This window comes from Chaetodon trifascialis, chromosome 13 (genome assembly GCF_039877785.1).
Source record: "Chaetodon trifascialis isolate fChaTrf1 chromosome 13, fChaTrf1.hap1, whole genome shotgun sequence".
Classification (NCBI taxonomy): Eukaryota; Metazoa; Chordata; class Actinopteri; order Chaetodontiformes; family Chaetodontidae; genus Chaetodon; species Chaetodon trifascialis.
Genome location: NC_092068.1, coordinates 498,027 through 517,299, shown reverse-complemented (window position 1 = coordinate 517,299; position 19,273 = coordinate 498,027). Strand labels below are relative to the sequence as shown.

The 19,273-nt window shown below is 42.4% G+C and overlaps 3 protein-coding genes across 6 annotated transcripts in view; 1 reads left to right on the top strand and 2 right to left on the bottom strand.

Annotated features, from left to right (window-relative positions):
* The window catches only part of LOC139340971 (transmembrane 9 superfamily member 2-like), a 369,464-nt gene that overhangs the window by 108,460 nt on the left and 241,731 nt on the right, over nt 1-19,273 (top strand). The gene's annotated exons all lie outside the window — the stretch shown is intronic.
* zswim8 (zinc finger, SWIM-type containing 8) overlaps nt 1-19,273 on the bottom strand; it is a 425,535-nt gene that overhangs the window by 243,428 nt on the left and 162,834 nt on the right. The gene's annotated exons all lie outside the window — the stretch shown is intronic.
* ndst2a (N-deacetylase/N-sulfotransferase (heparan glucosaminyl) 2a) overlaps nt 1-19,273 on the bottom strand; it is a 71,711-nt gene that overhangs the window by 25,103 nt on the left and 27,335 nt on the right. Inside the window, exon 2 of one of the 3 annotated variants that reach the window (XM_070977146.1) lies at nt 12,827-12,888. The exons of the other annotated variants lie outside the window; for them this stretch is intronic. The gene's annotated coding sequence lies outside the window, so the exon portion shown is untranslated. The remainder of the gene's footprint in view (nt 1-12,826; nt 12,889-19,273) is intronic. 3 annotated transcript variants of the gene reach the window in all.

The window sequence follows — 19,273 nt, the reverse complement described above, 5'->3', positions numbered from 1 at the left end:
CCTTTACAGCACATTTGGGTATAAGCTAAGCTTACTATATAAATATCTATGACCATTACGTCTTCAAATAATGGTGATGTTGCAAGAATTGTGAGCTAGAACGTCAGAGGCCTAAATCATCTAGTCAAGAGAGGGGAAAATACTGGCACATTTGAAAAGCTTAAATGCAGATATCATTTATCTACAGGAGACACACATTAAAAATACAACCAAACAAAAACTACACATGGGTTGGGGATCACAAGTATTTCATTTTTTCATTTTTTCCCCAGTACATAATTCCTACTCGAGGATCGACTTCATGTTGTTAAACTCAAAATTGATTCTCAATGTTGTAACCTCACATTACCACAATATTGTGGTAAGTTACCATGCTCCAGTGTCCCTTGATATCAGATTTAAACACTGTAAGAGCGCTCACACCTGGAGATTTGACAACACCATCTTAAAAGATAAAAGCTTCTTGAAATATATGTCAGAAAGGTTGCCAGAAATTATAGCTACAAATGACACAGGAGATGTCGATGACTCGACATTATGGCAAACAGGAAAAAACAGTCAAAAAAAAGATCAGTGGAACTGGACGAGTCCATCACTGAGTTAGAAAAATTATATCTCATCAGATCCCAACACCCTGAATTCAATAATCTCCCTGAGACAAGAATATAATACAATCTTATCTCAGGTCAACAAGCAGTTAGATAGAATCAAACAGATGCACCCTAACCCTAAAACCCTAAAAAAACAACAACCCCCCCCCCCCCCCCCCCCCAAAAAAAAACGCTTTTATATAAACCTAGCCTCTCAGGCTATACACAGAATAAGATCAGGTTCGGGAACTATTCTCACAGACCTTAAAAAAATAAACACACATTTTATGGAATTCTATTCAAAATTATACAAGTCAAATGCTCCTCCTTGAACCAACACCATATCGTGGTGGAGGAGTTTGAGCACCCGAATGATCGTACGGCGGTAATGACACCCGGTTACGCCAATCGGAGGTCACTAAAATTAATGTGGAATCGGTGTGTACATATGCTAAAACGATGTCGGACCCCTGCCAAATCTGACCAGTGATGACATGTTTAGCCGCATGTCATCGTTCAATCGCTGGCTGTCGAGGTGGTGTCCAGCAAACGGTGTGGGCTTCATTGATAATTGGCAGACTTTCTGGGGAAGACCTGGTCTGATTAGGAGAGACGGCATCCGTCCCACTTTGAAGGGAGCAGCTCTCATCTCTAGAAATCTGACCGATTTTATTCATGAACCTAATCCCTGACAACTCAGAGTTGAGACCAGGAGGCAGAGCTGCAGTCCTACACGCTTCTCTGCGCCTCCATTAGAGCAGTTACCCACCCAACACTCCATAGAGACTGTGTCTGACCCCCGACCACGTAAACTAAGTAAACCAAAAGTACAGAGAAGAGGAGTTAAATATAAGAATCTAATTAAAATTAGAACAACCTCTGCAATAGTACAACAAGATAGGAGAATTAAATGTGGACTCCTTAACATCAGATCTCTGTCCTCTAAAGCTGTTCTAGTAAATGAGTTAATATCAGACCATATTGTTGATTTATTTTGTCTGACTGAAACCTGGCTGTGTCCTGAAGAGTATGTGAGCCTAAATGAAGCTACTCCTCCGAGCCATATTAATACCCACATTCCTCAAGGCAGCGGCAGAGGAGGTGGAGTTGCAGCCATTTTTGACTCAAGCCTTTTGATCAACCCTAAACCTAAACTTGACTATAACTCATTTGAAAGCCTTGTTCTCACTCTTTCTCATGAGAAATGGAAAACAGTGCAGCCACTTTTATTTGTTGTAGTATACCGCTCTCCTGGTCCTTACTCCGAATTTCTAGCTGAGTTCTCGGAGTTTCTATCAAGTTTAGTCCTTGAAGCAGATAAAGTAATTATTGTAGGTGACTTTAATGTACATGTCGACGTTGATAATGACAGCCTTAGCACTGCGTTTATCTCAGTATTAGACTCAGTTGGCTTCCGCCAGAACGTACATGAACCGACTCACTGTTTTAACCACACCCTCGACCTTGTTCTGACATATGGCATTGAAATCGAAGACTTAATAGTCTCCTCACAGAATCCTCTTTTATCAGACCATCATTTAATAACTTTCGAATTCATATTACCAGACTACTAGCCAGTAGGCAAAAATTCTTATACCAGACTCCTGTCTGATAGTGCTGTAGCTAAATTTAAGGATATGATCCCATCAGCATTTAATTCAATGCCATGTCTCAATACAACAGAGGAGTCTTATTCTAACCTTAGTCCCTCCCAGATTGACTACCTGGTTGATAGTGCTACAGGATCGTTGCGTATGACACTTGACTCTGTTGCTCCCCTAAAAAAGAAGAAAATTAAACAGAGGAGGTTAGCTCCATGGTATACTCCTCAAACCCGCAAATTAAAGCAAACTTCACAGAAAATAGAAAGGAAATGGCGTTCTACCAATTTGGAAGAATTTCGGTCCGCCTGGCAAGACAGTCTTAAAATATACAGGAAAGCCCTCCGCAGTGCCAGGGCAGCCTATTACTCTGCACTAATAGAGGAAAATAAGAACAATCCCAGGTTTCTCTTCAGCACTGTAGCCAGGCTGACAGAGAGCCATAATTCTATTGAACCATGTATTCCTTTAGCTCTGAACAGTAATGACTTCATGAGCTTCTTTAATGATAAAATTCTAACTATCAGAGACAGAATTCATCGACTCCTGCCGTTAACAGGTACTGTTCTGTCTTCAAACACAGAAACCGTAGAAACTGTTAGTCTGTCGCAGTTTTAGACTGTTTTACTCCTGTTGACCTTCACCAACTAATTTCAGTAATTTCATCATCAAAATCATCTACCTGTATTTTAGATCCTATCCCGACTAAGCTGTTTAAAGAAGTATTACCTCTAATTGACTCTTCAGTATTAGACATGATCAATCTCTCTTTATCAACAGGCTACGTACCACAGTCCTTTAAAGTAGCTGTGATAAAACCGCTACTGAAAAAGCCTACTCTTGATCCAGGGGTTTTAGCCAACTATAGACCGATATCCAACCTTCCCTTTCTCTCAAAAACTCTTGAGAAAGCAGTTGCCAATCAGCTGTGCGACTTTCTAAACAATAATAGTTTACTCGAGGATTTCCAGTCAGGATTTAGAGTGCATCATAGCACAGAGACAGCACTGGTTAAAGTTACAAATTACCTTCTAATTGCATCTGATAAAGGATTTGTCTCTGTACTAGTCTTATTGGATCTTAGTGCTGCATTTGACACCATTGACCATGGCATCCTATTGCAGACACTGGAACACTTCATTGGCATTAAGGGAACTGCGCTAAGCTGATTTAAATCCTACTTGTCAGATCGCTCTCAGTTTGTACGCGTTAATGATGACTCCTCTGTGCTCACTAAAGTCAGCTATGGAGTTCCGCAGGGTTCTGTGCTTGGACCAATTCTATTCACCTTATATATGCTTCCTTTAGGTAAGATTATCAGGAAGCACTCAATAAATTTTCATTGCTATGCAGATGATACCCAGCTATATTTATCAATGAAGCCGGAAGAAACCAGTCAGTTAACTAGACTACAAGCATGTCTTCATGACATAAAGACATGGATGACCTGCAATTTTCTGATGCTAAACTCGGACAAAACTGAAGTTATAGTAGTAGGCCCTAAACATCTTAGAAAGTCACTTTCTGATGACATAGCAGCTATGGATGGCATTGCGCTGGCCTCCAGCACCACTGTAAAGAATCTGGGAGTCATCTTTGACCAAGACATGTCCTTTCACTCCCATGTTAAACAAATTTCAAGGACTGCCTTTTTTCACCTACGTAATATCACAAAAATCAGGCATATTTTGTCTCAAAATGATGCAGAAAAACTAGTCCATGCATTTGTAACTTCCAGGCTAGATTATTGCAATTCCTTACTATCAGGCTGCCCAAATTCGTTGCTGAATATTCTCCAGTTGCTCCAGAACGCTGCAGCACGTGTTCTGACAAAAACCAGGAAGCGAGATCATATTTCTCCAATACTCGCCACTTTGCACTGGCTCCCTGTAAAGTTTAGAATAGAGTTTAAAATTCTCCTCCTTACTTACAAAGCCATAAATGGCCAGGCACCTTCTTATCTTAAAAAGCTCATAGTACCTTATTGCCCTACTCGAACACTGCGTTCCCAGAATGCAGGTCTACTTATGGTTCCTAAAGTCTCAAAAAGCAGAACAGGAGTCAGAGCATTTAGCTATCAAGCTCCTCTCCTGTGGAACCATCTTCCAGTCTTTGTCCGGGAGGCAGACACTGTCTCTACATTTAAGAGTAGGCTTAAAACTTTCCTTTTTGATAAAGCTTATAGTTAGGGCTGGCTCAGGCTTGTCCTGGACCAGCCCCTAGTTATGCTGCTATAGGATTAGACTGTCGGGGGACATCCAAAGATACACCGAGCTCCTCTGTCCTTCTGTCCCTCTCCATCCGCACGCTCTCATGTCCTACCACGGCGTGTTACTAACTTAGCTCCTTCCCCGGAGTCTCTGCGCTTTGTCGTCTTGCAGGTTCCCATGGACAGTGGCTGAATCTGGATTGTGGATTTCAGCTACGTCTCCTGCCTTGGCCCTGCCTGCATGTCTGTCTCTCTGTCTCTCTCTCTCTCTGACTGCATTTCTGTCTGTCTGTCTGTCTGTCTGTCTGTCTGTCTGTCTGTCTGTCTCACTCTCCCTCTCTTGCTCTTCCTCTCTCACCCAACCGGTCGAGGCAGATGGCCGCCCACCCAGAGTCTGGTTCTGCTCGAGGTTTCTGCCTGTTAAAAGGAAGTTTTTCCTCGCCACTATCGCCAAGTGCTTGCTCATGGGGGAATTGGTGGTTTCTTTGTAGATAAAAGAGCTTGGTCTGTACCAGCTCTATATGGAAAGTGTCCTGAGACAACTTCTGTTGTGATTTGGCGCTATACAAATAAAAATTGAATTGAACTGAATTGAATTGAATTGAACTGAATTGAATTGAATTGAATTGAATTAAATTGAATTGAATTGAATCGAATCGAATCGTAGAGGCTATGTTGTCCGGGGCTTAATGGCCCTGGTAGGGTCTCCCAAGGCAAACAGGTTCTAGGTGACAGATCAGACTAAGAGCGGTTCAAAAGCCCCTGATGACAGAAAAAAAATCAAGGAAGCGTACGTCGCCTGAATTGGTGTCACTGGGGCCCCACCCTGGAGCCAGGCCTGGGGTTGGGGCTTGCAGGCGAGCGCCTGGTGGCCGGGTCTTTGCCCACAGGACCCGGCCGGGCACAGCCCGAATGAGCAATGTGGGCCCGCCTTCCCGTAGGCCCACCACCCGCAGGAAGGACCAGAAGGGGCCGGTGCTATGTGATATGGGTGGCAGTAGTGGACGGGGGCCCGACAACCCAAACCCTGGACAACCACTCTGGCTCTGGGGACATGGAATGTCACCTCGCTGGGGAGGAAAGAGCCTGAGCCAGTGTGGGAGGTTGAGCGGTACTGGCTAGAGATAGTCGGGCTCACCTCCACACACAGTCTGGGCTCTGGAACCCAACTCCTTGAGAGAGGCTGGACTCTCTTCTACTCTGGAGTTGCCTGCAGTGAGAGGCGGCGAGCTGGTGTGGGCTTGCTTATAGCCCCCCAGTTCAGCCGCCATGTGTTGGAGTTCTCCCCACTGAGCGAGAGGGTTCTTTCCCTGCGCCTTCGGGTCAGGGATAGGTCTCTCACTGTTGTTTCGGCCTATGGGCCAAACAGCAGTGCAGAGTACCTGGCCTTCTTGGAGTCCCTGGGAGGGGTACTGGAAAGTGCTCCAACCAGGGACTCCATTGTTCTGCTGGGGGACTTCAACGTTCACATGGGTAGCAACAGTGATACCTGGAGGGATGTGATTGGGAGGAACGGCCTCCCCGATCTGAACCCGAGTGGTGTTCTGTTATTGGATTTCTGTGCTAGTCACAGTTTGTCCATAATGAACACCATGTTCAAGCATAAGGGTATCCATCAGTGCACGTGGCACCTGGACACCCTAGGCCAGGGGTCAATGATCGACTTTGTAGTCGTATCATCTGACCTTCGGCGGTATGTCTTGGACACTCGGGTAAAGAGAGGGGCTGAGCTGTCAAGTCAAATGGCAATCATGATATTGACAGAATTAAATCATTTCTTTTCCAACTAAACATGCCTCAACTCAGCCCTGAAGCAGTACCTCTGCTTGATAAGGACATTTCTATAGAAGAGCTTATACAAACAATTAAGGAATCTCCAAATAACAAAACACCTGGGCCAGATGGGCAAACGGTGTGGGCTTCATTGATAATTGGCAGACTTTCTGGGGAAGACCTGGTCTGATTAGGAGAGACGGCATCCATCCCACTTTGAAGGGAGCAGCTCTCATCTCTAGAAATCTGACCGATTTTATTCATGAACCTAATCCTGGGCCAGATGGGTTCACTACAGAATTTTATCAGTGTTTCTATGAGGAATTAGCCCCGCTCCTGCTGCGTATGTTTACTCTGCAGCTAAGGGCAGGTTATGTCAAACACTTTACAGAGGAAACATCTCACTAATTTTAAAAAAGAATAGGAATGAGTTGGAAGCCTCATCCTACAGACCAGTGTCACTGATCCCAAATGAAACAAAAAGGATTTGCAAAATCCTGGCAAACCACTTAAAAACACATATACATACGATTATGCATCCTGATCAAACAGGTTCTATCCCTAACAGGCATATTTATTTTAATTTAACACATCTATTCAACGTAGCACAGAAAAGCAAAGGTCTGAATGGGAATCTGAACTGGGAGTGCCTCTGTCCATAGAATACTGGGATACATGTCTTTCAAATATTCATCGATGCTCAATTAATGTTAGACATAAACTAATTCAGTTTAAAATAATACATAGGGGGTCACAGATGGAGTAGACGTGCGTTCCTCAAGCTCCCGCTCAACTTTACAAATAAATCGGTTTCAGAGCCTTACTCACATATACAATTAAACTGAACCAAACAATTAATGCACAGAGAACTATTTTTTCAGAGAAAACACAGAAATGACTGCGAAATCCAATAAAAAGAAGGAGTCGCTCACCCCGGCCTGCACCGACGACATCACGGCTAGCCTGAAGAGGCTCCTCGAGGAAAATAAAGAAGCCCTCTCACGGGCACCATTTGACCTCCCTCAAGGCAAATGCTAACCAACTCAGTGACCAAATGGGGATGCTACAGGCTAAATGTGCGGCTATGGAAGAGAGCTATGCTAAGCTAAAGGCTAAAACCATTGATCTCGAGTCCCGCAGCCGCCGCAATAATTTAAGAATTGTCGGTCTACCGGAATCCATTGAAGGTACACAGCCCACAACATTTTTCTCCAGAGCCCTCACCACAAAACCAGCCCCGGGCTCCAGGCCTAGAGCAGTAATCGCCCGTGCCCACGATTACAGAATCAAGGCAATGATCATCCAGGAGGTCAGAAGACGAAGAGGTGAGCTGTTTTATCTGGGGAAACCAGTGGCGATATTCGAGGACTACTGCCCCGAGGTCATTGAGCAATGCACGGAGTACCGGGAGGTGATGTCAAAACTGTACCGGCAAGGCATGAAGCCATCACTGCTCTACCCAGCTAGGCTACGGATCACAACCAAAGACGGGAAGAAAAAGATGTTCACATCGGTGGAAGATGCCGAGGCTTTCCTGACATGTAACAGGGATGCACCACACTCACCAGCCGGGGAATAGCGGTAATTCATGCAGGATGGCCGATGCTAGTGCTGCTAAAGTTGTTAAAGTTGTCTTAAAGTAGCTTCATGTTAGCACGCCAAGTTAATGTTTATAGTGAATGTTGCATTCGCGTTCTCTGTTCACATGCAACAGCCATTTTTCTTTCTTTCTTTTTTGAGCACTTTAAATTCATGATACAATTTAGGTTCATACATGGGTTCTACGTCTTCTTTGGACTTTTACAATGTTGCTTTTGCACGTTTGGCTGCCCTGTAGTCTATCCAATACTTTTTATGCAACATGCTACAGTGATGACACTCTCACATGGCTACTACGGAGGCCGCCATGTTTGTAGTTTACACAGTGACATATTGCTGCATAGCAACAGAGACATGGAACTGTGAGCTAAGCCAACGTACACAGCACTTGGCTGAGACTCCGCACAACTCCAGAAAGACTTAATATTTACAACTTCTCCTATCCAAAGCACCACGAATCTTTACTATTTATCATTACTATTAATATTAGTATTGGTGCTAACTTTTAATTTATTTTACTACTAATACTATTTTTATAGTCCTGTATCTGCTCATTCAGTGACATGTGATAGACGACGACAGCTTTAATGTATTTGAAGTGCCTTAAATCTTCACTTTTTGTCTTGTTACTTGCTGTTGCAGTTGCTATCTGGGTTTTATATAACCTTTCCATTTTGTTTTTGTTTTGGGGATTTGGGGGAGATTTTCCAGGACTAGGACTGAGGGATGTGTTACTATGCCCTAATTTAGGCAGATATATGTGTTTCTTCTTTCTCAGGGAGGCTGCGGTGGTGCCTCCCCACTGAGTCTGTTACACTCTGAAACGTTTCCCGCCACATTTACACAGGACCCGTGGGTAGTCCCCTTAATTTTGTGAATTGGAATGTCAAGGGCCTGAACCACCCGGTTAAAAGAAAGAAAGTACTCACCCATCTCAAACAGCTTAGAACAGATATTTCTTTCCTACAGGAAACGCATGTGCACTCTGATAACTCCAAACTTATGGCGGGCTGGGCTGGGCAGCTTTTTTACTCCACCTTTCAGACAAAGGCAAGGGGGGTCTCCATCCTGGTAGCCAATCACAAATTATTTGAACCAAACAATATAATAGAGGATAAAAATGGAAGATTTATAATTGTTTCTGGGAAGCTATTCAACACAAAAGTTATCCTTGCAAATATATACGCTCCGAATGTAGATGATGTCAGCTTTTTTGATCGTGTTTTCTCTTTCTTCCGCGACCTTGACTCACACTTCCAAACTGTTGGCTGGACTTGACCTTAGATCGTTCTTCTACCAGGCCTGGGACAGTGAGTAGATCGGCATTGTGCATTCAGTCTTTTCTGAATGGGAGGGGGGAAATCATAGCGTTTTCAGCAAACAAGAAAAGACTTTCTCAGAAAGAGCAACTGGATTTGACATCCAAAATTAAAGAGATTGATCAGCAGTATGCACATAGTCAAACCCCTGAACTGTATAACAAGCGCCTGGAACTTAAAACTAGGTTTGACCTTCTTACCACCTACCAAACGCAGAACATACTGTTAAAAATTAAGAGTAATTATTCTGAGCATGGTGAGAAATGCGGGAAGCTGTTGTCCAGCCAACTACAAGGGCAAAGGGCTAAACAACTCATGAGAAGTATTAACACTAAAAGTGGAGAGGTAACTGTAGATCACACTAAAATAAATGACACCTTTAAAGATTTCTACTCTGAGCTGTACACCTCCCAATGTGATGGAGATGATGCATCAATTAAGGCATTTCTTGAGCCATTGTCCATTCCAACAATCTCTCCCAAGGTGGCAGGGGATTGGAGGCACCTCTAACCCAGATAGAAATTGCTCAAACAATATCGTCATTGCAATCTGGAAAAATACCAGGCCTGGACGGTTTTCCGGCTGAATTTTTCAAGAAATTCTCAACACTTCTGTCTCATAGCAAAGAAAGGAAAAGACCCTGCTCACTGTGCCTCATACAGACCAATTTCTCTGCTGAATACAGATGCCAAAATCTTCGCTAAAACATTAGCGCATAGACTGGATGATGTGGCCCCTTCAATAATAACACAAGATCAGACAGGTTTCATTAAGAACCACCATTCATTCTTTAATGTTCAATGTTTATTGAATATTTTGTACCCCACTTCGAACAACATACCTGGATGCCTTATATCTTTAGATGCTGAAAAGGCTTTCGATCAGGTGGAGTGGGTGTACTTATTCAAGGTTCTGGAGAAGGTGGGTTTCGGACCATCATTTATAGCTTATATCAAATTACTGTACACCTCTCCCATTGCAAAAGTTCAAACAAACAGCATAATATCCCAACCTTTTACCTTAAGTCGTGGAACGCGTCAGGGATGCCCGCTGAGCCCGATCCTTTTTGACTTAGCAATCGAAACCTTTGGCAGTGGCTCTCAAAAGAAATCTGAATATCCCCGGCATCTCGAGAGCAGACACAGAAGACAAAGTCTCGCTACACGCAGATGATCTCCTATTTTATCTGTCTGATTGTATCTCTGCCCGCAGTGCTTGCTTTGCTCAAACAGTTTGGATTGCTATCCGGATACAAGGTTAACATGCATAAAAGTCAGCTGTTTCCAATTAACAAAAAGGCGCTTGACCTTAATTATAGCAACATTCCATTTCAAATTGAAAGGAAACAATTTACTTACCTGGGAGTAGCAGTCACACGACAACTCAAAAATCTTCTGAGAGAAAACTCTTTTACTTTGCTAAATCAGGTGAAAACCTTGCTCACACAGTGGTCACCCTTTAAGCTATCACTTGCTGGACGAGTAAACTCCATTAAAATGAATATCCTACCGGAATTCACATATCTATTTCAATGCATCCCGATATTTATTCCCAACTCATTTTTTCTGTCACTCAGCTCGATTATTTCTTCATATATTTGGCAGGGTAAGAGGCCTAGACTTAACAAAACCTTGCTTCCAAACCCAAAAAAGTTGGAGGTATGGGGCTCCCTGTTTTCCGTCACTACTACTGGGCCACTAACATTCGCTGGATGGCATTCTGGACCCACCCTCATCTCAAGTCTAAGGGTCCCAACTGGACCCTCATGGAGCTCAATTCATGCAAAGATATCTCTCTCAAGACGCTCCTGGGTTCATCCCTTGATGCCCCTCCTACAAAACCTTTAGACAATCCGGTGGTGTGTAACACCGTTAAAATATGGACCCAGTTTTGTAAGTCCTTCAGCCTAAGGCGTCTTTCCCTCCTGAGCCCAATTGCCTCCAATCACCTTTTCCTTCCATCGTAGTCTGATTCATCCTTTAAGACCTGGCATGGGAATGGTATCAGATGCTTCGCAGACCTCTTTGTGGACAAATGTTTTGCCTCGTTAAATCAACTGTCTGTGAAATACAATTTGCCAAAAACCCACTTTTTTCGATATTTACAGGCTAGACAGTACATTCGCTCCCACTTACCTAGCTTTCCCTTAAAACCAGACACCAACCCTATAGACACCTTTCGTCCCTTGAGCCACTATCTAAAGGTGCAAAAAGCACATTATTTGTTATATGCTGTAACTTTTATCACTGTAATGACGGTACTGCAAATTTTCTTAATAAACATTCTTAACTTGATGTTGCTTACCCAATTCTTTGCTCTCAGAATGCAAAATCATTCCCATTGCCTCTATCTTGACCAGTGAAAATCCTGCAACTTCTCCTGAATACGCTCCTGATGACTCTGCCGGCTGGCTGTATTCATTCTTTGTTTTCAGATTGTCCTCTGTACTTTCTCTGGGATCCCAGACCCATTCCAGTCAGCTGAGGAACGCCTCTTATTCAAGTCCTCAACTGCTCCTGCTGTATTCCCCTAGGTCACTGGCCCATTGTCAAAAAAAAAGTCTTGTTGCTCGGCTAGTCATGGTGGTTTTTCCCCAAAGGATCCTCTTCATCTGTGCATGACTTCCTTTTTCTAGGGTAGTCGAGGTCCAACTCCCTCGGTCACTATGGTAAACCTGTTTCTTTTTTCATGTAAACCACAACACCCATTATTTAGTTTTAAACTTGTGGAAGTATATAACATCAACCTAGGTTACGCCTCCTCTGGTGATTTGGGCCAGAGCACTGCTGTACTCCAACTTCAACTTTAGCAAGGGGTTTCAGCTAATAAAATTTTCCCTCAGTTCTCTCTTCGAAGTTGGGTATCCGACCCTCAGTTTCACCCACTGTCAGTTGTAGTTTTGAAAATTCGCTTCACTTCGCTTCTGTTGAATTTCCTGTCTTATGTTAGCTAACTGCATTTTGCATTTTTCTTGGAAATTACCGGTAGCAGTGCAACTTTCCATGTCCACCGCTGCCAGCTCTGTATTTTGCCGGCATCCATCATGTTCCTCAGGTATGGTCTCCTCAGTCACTATTTTATCGCACTTCTCTGCTCTCCCTGACTGCTTTCATTTGCCTTTCTCATAGTTTCCACTTCCATTATTACTTATAGGTAAAATTTAAAGATTACTTCTATTTAAATTGTAGCATAAGCTTCAGCTCACCGGGAGGGAACGTTTATGTGGTCATTCGCTTCAGCTCTGCTCCAGAAGTACTCCACAGAACAGTCTTTCATTCAAAGGCGAAATTTTGATTTGTAAGAAGAAAATGGCATCTGTTGAGACTGACTAATCACAATCTACGGCTGACTAAGCTCTCACACCTATCAGCTACTATTGGAGATTCTGATTTCAGCTTACTTAAATGTAGATATTTTCTAGTTTCTTTACTTCTCTAAGACAGTAAACTGAATGTCTTCGGGTTGTGAACAACACGACACATACACATTTCTGGACGTAATCTCAGGTTTTTGGCAAATATTAATTAACACTTTTCCCTATTTTCTGACATTTTATAGACCAAAAAATAAACAATTAATTGAAAAAATTATTGACAGATTAATCAACAATGAAAGTAATCATTGCAGCCCTACTGAAATTCCAGTATCATTGCCTGTGCATTCATTGTGTTATGTTAAGCTTACACACAGTCTGCCAAAGTGACTTGAGAGCAAAAAAGTATATAGTGTACTGACTTGCTTGGACTGGCTTTCCCTCCACTGTCACAAGACCTTCAACCCAACATCGCTGGGAACATCTGAAAAAGCAAAAGGACAGAGGGGTTAGGGTTGTGGTTACAATGGAGTCCAGGGACTTTAGGAAACAGAATGTTGTGTAATTCTAAGTTAGATAGGTGAAGAAGCAGCAGCTGTGGGCTTTTGAACTTAAAACTATAGTGTTTCCCCTTTCCTACAGGGGTACAGGCTGTGTAGTACACAAATATTTGTGGTGGGAAAAGAGGATTTGCTTTGTTTTTTCTCCATTTGTAATCGGGGAGAAGGTAATGCTGAACCTTGTATGCAATCAACAGGATCTTGTAGTTTATTCTGAATTTTACAGGAAGTCAATGGAGGGAAGCATTAATAGTGGTAATGTGGAATAGTCAACTAGTGATATTTATATTGATATTTAATATTTAATGTCCTTTTACTGATGCCCTCTATGTTTGCTATCCACTTTTGCTGCTGTAATACCTGAAATTTCCCCACTGTGGGTCTAATAAAGGTATATCTTATCTTAGTTCTAGAATAGCCTTACTAACTTGCTTGCATGCACTAGCTGCTGCCTAGCTGCATTCTGAACGAACTGGAAAAAGGTTTAGAGCCACTCAAGTGAGATATGTGTAGAGGAAATAACAATAATGAAGGCAAGAAAAAATTAAAGTGTGAATCAGTTGTTCAAGATGGGGTGGGCGGTATACCGGTTACATCACTGTCATCAGTGTCACATTCTTCCACCCCATGGATTTATCAACAATAAAATCAATTTCACAACATCAAGCTCCACTTACACGAATTTAAAGAAAATATATAATATATAATTCTGCTTAATATTAGAAAAAAAAGAAAGAAAAAAAAGAATCCCACTGAAATTAGGTGAGCACAAGTGAGCACGAAGGACAGTAGTACTGAGGGAGAAAAGGGTGAGGGAGTGGGGCTGGGCAAAGCTTGGAGCCCAAACTATTCATTACAGCCTCCCTGGTGTGTCTTAACATGTTTTACCACACCACCTCAGTTCACTCTATTGATGCACACTTTCCACAGAAACTCCTGATAATACCCTGAAACCAGTGCTTCTGTACAAACACACACACCAACAGCTTCTACTCACTCAGTTTATTTGTAACATCTCTATTTATCCCAATATTTTTTGATGGTGAGTTTGCGCATTGTCAACAAGTTAAAGTTATATTCAGTTACCATCCAGGTCATGATCTTACCACAGTGAAGAAATCAGCGCTGGCATGTATAAAAAGCCACAGAGGATTAAATTACTACCTTGCCACCCAAAAAGTTGGCACACTGTAAAATATAAACAGAATGTGATGATTTGCAAAACAGAGGAACCCCATATTTAATTGATAATAGCACTAAGACAACATATTATACATTGTTTTTCAAGGTGACATCCTAATTTGAATTTTATAATTTTTAGAATTTGGTGCCTGCAACACATTTCAGAAAAGTTGGGAGAGGATCGTGTTGCATCACCACTTGCATCACCTCTTCTTCAACAACACGAGGTGTTTGTGAACTAGTGATGTGTCAGTCGCGAATGAAATGGCTCTTAGAGCCGGCTCTTGGACGTGCATGATTGAAGCCGGCTCCTGCCTGGAACGGGAGTCGCTTTGTTTTTTTTGTTTTGTTTTTTTCTCAACTTTTATTCTGTTCCAGCCGCATGTGATTGGTCAACTACATCCTGACTCACTACACCCATACACACGCCCTCTGCACCTCACCCACACTCACCTTCACCCACCCCCACCTACATCATACACGCCCCTCCCTCACTGACCCCAGTGGCACAGGACAATATTTACACAATCAAAACCATAATTTCACACAGACATAGGAGACCCAGGACTACTTTTAGATCAAACTGTGTTTTTAACATTCCACTGGAAGGACGTGATGAGCGCAAGTTCAGCACAGATGTTAAAATGGCTGTGCTGAAGGTGCGCTCTCTTTTAAACAAATCTTTTATTATAAATGACATAATTTTAGATAATAACCTGGACAGCATTCTCCTTACGGAGACGTGGCTTGGCACTGACGCACCTGTTGTTCTCACCGAGGCTTCCCCACCCAATTTTAACTTTTTATTTTCAACCAGGGGGTGCAAAAGAGGGGGCAGTACTGCTTCAAACACAAAAACCAACATGCACATGAACAAAGTCAATTTTAACAGCTACTCATCATTTGAATACCATGCCTTCGTTTTTAGCAGCCCACCGATCCTCTGTATAACTGTGTACCGACCACCCCAATATTCTACTTCTTTTATTAGTGAGTTTTCTGAGCTCTTATAATATCCGGTGATTTTAATCTACACATGGACTTTCCCTCAGACTTAATGTCCAGAGAATTTTTAAACCTTTTACACTGCCTTGATTTTAAGCAACACATGACGCAGCCGACCCACAGCAAGGGGCGCACCTTGGACCTCGTTATATCTTATCGTCTGTCGGTTGGTGCGCCCTCTGTTGTGGACCTGGCTGTGTCTGACCACTTCTGTGTGTTTTTTACAATCACCAGTTTTAATCAGCGGGAGGCCCCTGTGAGAACAGTGAGGAAACGCTACCTAACTTCTGAAGTGGCTGCAAATTTTATCCAGATCTTACAGAGCACTCCTGCCAAAATTTTACCAGCACCCTGCGATTTTATCACTGACAACTTTAACAATAAAATAAAGTCAACACTGGACTCAGTGGCTCCACTTGTAATCAAAACAATCAAAACAAGACCCACACCTCCGTGGAGAACTGAGGAAATTAAAAAACTCAAAAGGGAATGCAGGAGTGCTGAAAGGAGATGGAGGAAATCAAAGTTGACAGTTCACTATGAAATACTACGTCAACACCTCAAAATCTACAATAACACAGTCAAACAAGCAAGAATCTCTCACTTCCAAAACCTAATCCATGACCATAAAAATAATCCCAAATTCTTATTCTCCACAATTGATCTTTTAACAAACAAAAATTTCAAAAGATCCTCCAAGACACCAGATAACGCCCTTTGCGAGGATTTTGCAGACCACTTCAGAAGAAAAATCAATGACATAAGATCCAGTCTTTTATCTCAACAGCTTTTAACACCTGGATCATTGCTTGGACCTGTGGAAACACTGGAGAGTTTTGCCCTGGTTGATGCAAGGACACTGAGTCGAGTTTTCTCCCAGGTAAAGCCCACAACGTGCCTTTTAGACCCAATTCCCACACCGTTTTTTAAAACACTCTATGGATTCTTTGAGGAACAGCTGCTGTATTTGGTCAATTGCTCTCTCCAGACGGGTGTCTTCCCCACCTCCTTTAAAACAGCGGTGGTGAAGCCCCTTCTGAAGAAGAGTGATTTAGACCCCAATGTTTTAAATAACTACCGGCCTGTATCCAACCCACCATTTTTAAGTAAAATTTTAGAAAAACTTGTTTTCATCAAGTAAATGAATTTTTACACTCGAAACATATTTTAGAGACTCGTCAGTCTGGTTTTAGGATGAACCACAGTACAGAGACAGCACTTTTAAAGATTTTAAACGACGTCAGGTGTAATTTAGATAATCATAAACTCACAGTCTTGGTTCTACTGGATCTAACCGCCGCCTTCGATACAGTAGACCATCACATTTTATTAAATAGACTGAGGAACCTGGTCGGCCTCTCTGGTACTGTTTTTAACTGGTTCACGTCCTACCTCACTGATCAAAGTTTCTTTGTATGTATGGATACATGCTCCTCAGGAACCCATAAGATAAAGTGTGGGGTTCCCCAAGGTTCAATTTTAGGTCCAACTCTTTTTAATCTTTACATGCTGCCCCTTGGAAACGTCATCAGGAGGCACGGCATCAACTTCCATAGTTATGCTGATGATACGCAACTGTACATCGCCGTGTCTCCTGATGACACAGGGCCAATTGATGCCCTTTTTACCTGTATTTTAGACATCAAGTCATGGATGGCAGCAAACTTCCTACAGCTCAACCAGGACAAAACAGAGGTTTTAGTCATTGGTCCTGAAGGCCAGAGAGAGAAACTTTTGCCAAAGTTACAGGATTTTAAACCCTCAAAATCAGTAAAAAATCTGGGCGTGATTTTTGACTCTGAGCTCACTTTTATTCCACACATCAAAAACATAACAAAGATAGGTTTTTACCATCTCAAGAATATAGCCAGAGTCCGCCCGTTCCTCTCTCAGGCCAGTACGGAGGTGCTGATGCATGCTTTTATCTCTTGTCATTTAGATTACTGTAATGCCCTGCTCTCTGGTCTTCCCAAAAAGAGCATGTATAACTTACAATTATTACAAAACTCAGCCGCACGAGGACCAGAGGGCGAGAGCATTTTACACCTGTTTTAAAATCGCTGCATTGGCTCCCCGTGTGCTTCAGGATCGATTTTAAGGTTCTTTTACTAGTTTTTAAGTGTCTTAACGATCTTGGGCCTTCTTATTTATCTGTATTACTTTTACTGTATCAACCCTCGTGGACCCTGAGGTCCTCCGGTGCTGGCCTTTTAACAATACCACAAATTAGAACTAGAACACACGGGGAGGCGGCATTCAGTTATTATGGCCCCCGATTGTGGAACAGCCTCCCGGAGAGCCTCAGGGCCACAGAGAATGTTGATGTTTTTAAAAAGAGGCTCAAGATCCATCTTTTTAATCAGGCTTTTAACTGACTATTTATAATTTCTTAAGCTGACCTTTATTCTTACATTTTCTAATATTATATATATTTTTATTTTTTATTTTTTTATTGTGTTACCTCAATGTTTTATTTCAATTGTTTTAGTCATTACTTATGGTCTACTTTATACATTCTATTGTTTTATTCTCAGTTTTAGCTTCTATACCTTTTATCTTATTTTACTGTTCTAGCCCCTCATTTTTCAGTGTTTCCTCCTTGGGGCCTACCACACCGGGATTTGATTCTGGTTCACCGATGGGGGTGCTGTTCCATGGATGGCCCTGGCCCGGGTAGCTAGAGAGCTTTACACCTTGGTGTGGAGCCTCCTGCCTGCCTGGGCTGGGGTGGTCCCTGTGTCAGCGCTCCCGCAGTCATGGACCATGATTCCTCTCGGTGTGCATGGCCCCCAAAGGTAGCTTCTTCCTCACCTCGGTTCTCGGTGCCCAGCCATGTCTCTTCAGCGACAGTTAGTGTATGTATGTGGGTGTGTGTATGTTTGTGTGTGTGGGTATGTATGTCTGTCCATGTATGTGCGTGAGTGTGTATGTAATTGTGTATCTGTGTGTATATTTGGGGGGGTGGGAGGTTTCGGGTCACACTGTTCTGTAATGTTCTGTTTCTTTTTTGTTTTTGTTGTTTTTGTTTTGTTTTTTGTTGTTGTTGTTGTTGTTGTTGTTTTTACCCCCTGTGAGGCACTTTGTATTACTATAAACGCATGAAAAGTGCCATATAAATAAAGTTGATTTGATTTGATTTGATACATGATGCGTGGTGGCTTCTATGTGTACGCACTAATCAGGAGGGGGAGGGACAGGGGTTACAGACACAGCACACACACGTGCACGCACACACATATACACACACACACACACACACACACACACAAAGAGCCGCAACAGAGACAAAATGCTGGAAAGGTGTGAAAATGACTGACCGCAGGAAATGCAGTAAAATTTGATAGAAAGTATGTTTTGTACATTAGTAATTATAATAGTTTAGCCTTTATATCCATTGCAGATAGAGTAGACCTGTATATAAGGGGGAATGTGATTATTTATACAGAGTAAACATGTAGCCACCAAATCTTTTGCAGCAACTTTTGTTACCACTATCATGGCAGATGAGGAAGACAAAGACAGGGAGGGACAGGGCAGCAGACCTGGCTGTCACAGACCAGTAAAATCAAACCCTGTCACCAGAATAATATTTTTGCCTTTTCCGGTCTGTATTTCACTGCCTGCGCTTGAATGACATCCAGAACACTATGGTCTGATTGTGTGAAGTAAATTGTTTTATTACAGTGTAGAGCAAGTATGTATTTTGAGGTAAAGCACCATAGTTTTGCACTGATGTCATATGTACAACGGTCTAATCCTTGTATAGTGAGTTCTCAGTTTTCACCACAAGGTGGCATTTCCCCTTTGTGAGATGGTATTTGGGCCAGTTAAATGTCTTTGTACCAACAGAGGCAGTAAGAGAAAAGAGAAGTCTCTGAATTTCTTCCGTCTCTCTGTTTCACTTTTATTCGGGTTGGTCTCATCTCGAAGCAGACTGCAGTGTACATTATTTTGCTAATAAATTAATTTAAGCAACAAAAATATCTCAGGAGCCACTCTCTTAAAATAGCCAGAAATCCCTTGACTACTGCAAACTGTTGAGGCCAAGCGCTGTCTTTTTCTAAATAGAATGTTTTCCCATTCTTGCTTGATATATGACTTTGCAAAAAGAATTTCAAATTT